This window comes from Protopterus annectens, chromosome 1.part0 (genome assembly GCF_019279795.1).
Source record: "Protopterus annectens isolate FY-2018-M chromosome 1.part0, PAN1.0, whole genome shotgun sequence".
NCBI classification, from domain to species: domain Eukaryota; kingdom Metazoa; phylum Chordata; order Ceratodontiformes; family Protopteridae; genus Protopterus; species Protopterus annectens.
The window spans coordinates 1,529,167,890-1,529,171,217 of record NC_056725.1 but is presented as its reverse complement, the minus strand read 5'-3'; the positions used below and the strand labels follow the sequence as shown (position 1 = coordinate 1,529,171,217).

The following is a 3,328-nucleotide window of genomic DNA, read 5'->3' as shown; positions in this document are numbered from 1 at the left end:
AGGGACAGATTCAGCACTGCTTACCAATGGGCAAATCCACTTAGCTGGGCTACTCATTGCTTAGCAGTCATATTTGCACAATGCTTACACCTGGTAAGCAGAGCTGTGCGATGCTTAGCATTGCTTATCTTTCATTTTGTAGACTATCTATTGTATGGCATTGATTCAGCATTCATTACATATTATAAATTTGTTTACTGTCCCTGACATCCCCCAATGTGCTTTCATTACATTTATTCATGTGTGGCAATACTGTATGGGGCACTTGTGTTTATATGGGGATTTTGCAACTTTATTAAACTGACACCTCACATCTGGATCTAATGCAGTACTCCAGTCAACAAATATATGTTATTTAGTAGGTAATGCTAAATAAATTGTTTATGTACTGCTTTCACATGTAAAATGTGAATTGGTCACAGTGGGGATTGAACCAGGAATGGTTGCTTATAAAACATATGCTCTAATCACTATACTATTGCAATATTGACTGTTTTGGATGTCTCTTGCTATTTAACTTGTTGTGCTGTTTAAGTTGGACTAAGCGTACTTAAGCAACTGGCACACCCACGTAGCTACGCTTAAACTTAATTTCATTTAGAAAAAAAAAAGGTTGTGTTGTGTTATTTTACCTATACCATTCAGAATATCCCTGCTAATGCTAAACATGTTATTTTATAAGCTTTCTGCTTGGTGGGACAATTGTCCCTTTTGGCTTTGTCCACATTACTAAATCTGATGTGTTGGGAGGTGTGCGCTATGTGTTTGTGCTGCCTGTGTTATCCTAAATAACCTTTGGCTTGGTAGCATACCTCTCAACCTCTTAGAGCAAAATATATGGGCAAAGCCTACAATGATGGGGGGACAAATAGGCACGGATTTTAATTACTGCTCTTACAAACTTAAAAAGTCGATAGAATAATATGTTTTACATTAGCATGAATTTTCTGATGGATGTGTGGAGTCTTAAACTCAAATATTTTGTCATTATTTAATGACTTCAATGCTCAGCTATCTGCCAGACAGGTACACATTTGAGAGGGAACACACCAAAAATATGAGGCAAACATTTGGGCATTCTGCGAAAATCTGTACAGCTGAGAGGTATGCTTGGTAGGGACAATTGTCCCTTATGCCTTTGACCATTGATTTTTGTTTTCCTGACAGGTTGTGGGTGTTACGAGCATTCTTGCTCATTTTTAATTGCCAAAAGGCAATTCTGGAGTGCAGGGGCATGTTTATTGTGAGAGTTCTGCTCTCAGACACACCCCCTGCACTTGTACACAGCTCCATGTCCGTTTTAACAGCAAAGGCAGCTCGCCTTCATGAATATGCAAGGCGCGCTGCCGTGCTGTACAAGAACGGTCCCTGCCACGCAGGAATAACTTATTCCTGCATGGCTGTTTGCTGAATCCTAGGGGATAATCTGTCTGGTGATAAGCAAGCACCAACAGTTACCAAGAAGTCAGGACCCTGAGATCATCCAGAAATGAACCCCCAAAGCATTTTTTCAAGATCACAGGTAGACTCAGAGATACAGCATTATGTTGTGACATTCCCAGATCATAAATTTCTATGACATCTATTTCTGAATGTCCAGAATTCAGCTGGTTTCACTAACTTATTTAAAAACTGGATATTGAGTAGATCTTGCTCAACTTCTTGATGTCACTTCATTGTATGTTCTTAACCTTGCCCCTTACCACCACGACTAATTTTTCTAATTTACTGGACTTAATTCTGGTACTTTGTGCTGAGGAATGGTATCCTTGTTTCTAGTTGGAGACATTATTACTAGTTGAATTGCTCTCTGAGGATTTGGACCTAGTATTCATCTGATAACAACTTGTACTGTTTAAACTCCTAACATTAACCTTCACCTGTTATCTGGCCTTGTCCTCATTTATTTTGTATAATGTCTGTGAGTCTTGTCACTTTCTCACTGATGTGTTTTGCATGAGATGGGAATATTTTCCTAACCTGCTGTAATGCAGTACACATTATTGTGTATTTGTGACAATGTGGCTCCAACTCATTGTTTAGACTAGTTTCTGTTTATACAATGACCAAACTATAAAGTGTGCTTCACCTACATATATGCTATTAGACCACTGTAACTGTTGGTTATATTTTTCAATGTTCCCAGGTATTATGTCTGTACACTGTTTCACTTTTCACCTATGCTGCTGTCTAAATTTCATTTTTTATGCATTTATCTAAACCATAGAGGGCTTTTGAAACTTTTCTTCCTTGTTCCCCTTTGTAAATGAGCAATAGGTGATCCAGAAAACAAAGCATAATAACTGATTTAAAATGATCACATACAAAAATCATAAAAGTAAAATAATGCTGCATAGAAACTAACAGTGAATGTTAGCACTAGTATATGATGAGCGGTGTTAGTAGCACACCATGCCAAGAGATTAAAAGGGTAGTACACACCGAGTATGACAGATGTGAGTGCAATCATCCTGTGGCAAGCAAAACATTTAATTTTGTGAAAGAGAGCACAGCAGGGTAATTTCCATCGTCCTTTGGTATGTCAACCTTATGGTTGATTTAGCTAAGTAAGGGCCCAGCACTGACAAAGCCCCCTGTGTGACTGAAATATGTGCAAAGGCTCTGGCCCTCACTTCCATGTTAAATACATATACAGATTTTTTTTTTTTAATTTAAGTAGAACTGAGTTTCTAAAGCTTACATTTATGTGCCATCTGACAGTAGAAATGCAACATTGTACTTTCTGACCAGGGTTTGCATGAGGTGCACATTGCAGCTCAGCTTTTAACCCCTCTTTTCTTCAGTGATTCTGTAGCTATAACAACTCTCAATACACTGTTGATTATTTCTGTGCATTTCCACTGTTAGTTAACCATATGTATGTCCATTATCATTTATCCAGCCTGTTGTGTTGTATGAAAGGAGAGAAGGTTAGCACTCCCCTTGATAAGGATGGAAGAGGTCCTAGTGGCCTTTACAACACATATATGGTTAAGGCATTGCCACTTACTTCGTGGCATCTAACCACCATTTTTTTTTGCATCTGTTGGGAGGGTGGCCTATTGGTTAAAGTGTTTGCCTTACAAACACAAGGTGCAGGGTTTGAGTCTCACAAGGGATAATTGGCTAGGCTTAAAATGGCCCACAAGGGCAGTTAGCCTAGTATGAATCTATATTCTAATATCTCCTGAAAAGGGAAATATTACCCTCTTTGATAATATGCTTATATTTTCATCATTAATGTCACCCTCTGTAGTTTACATATGTTTTGAGTAGTATTCCACATTCAGACGGAAACAGAAAGACTTATGTGTTAATTCTTATTCAT

The 3,328-nt window shown here is 38.2% G+C and overlaps 1 non-coding gene across 1 annotated transcript; it reads left to right on the top strand.

Annotated features, from left to right (window-relative positions):
- The first annotated feature begins 2,908 nt into the window (after nucleotides 1–2,908).
- LOC122802466 lies at nucleotides 2,909–3,036 on the top strand. The gene has a single exon (XR_006364934.1). It is a non-coding gene; the product is annotated as a U6atac minor spliceosomal RNA (small nuclear RNA).
- Nucleotides 3,037–3,328: the final 292 nt, after the last annotated feature.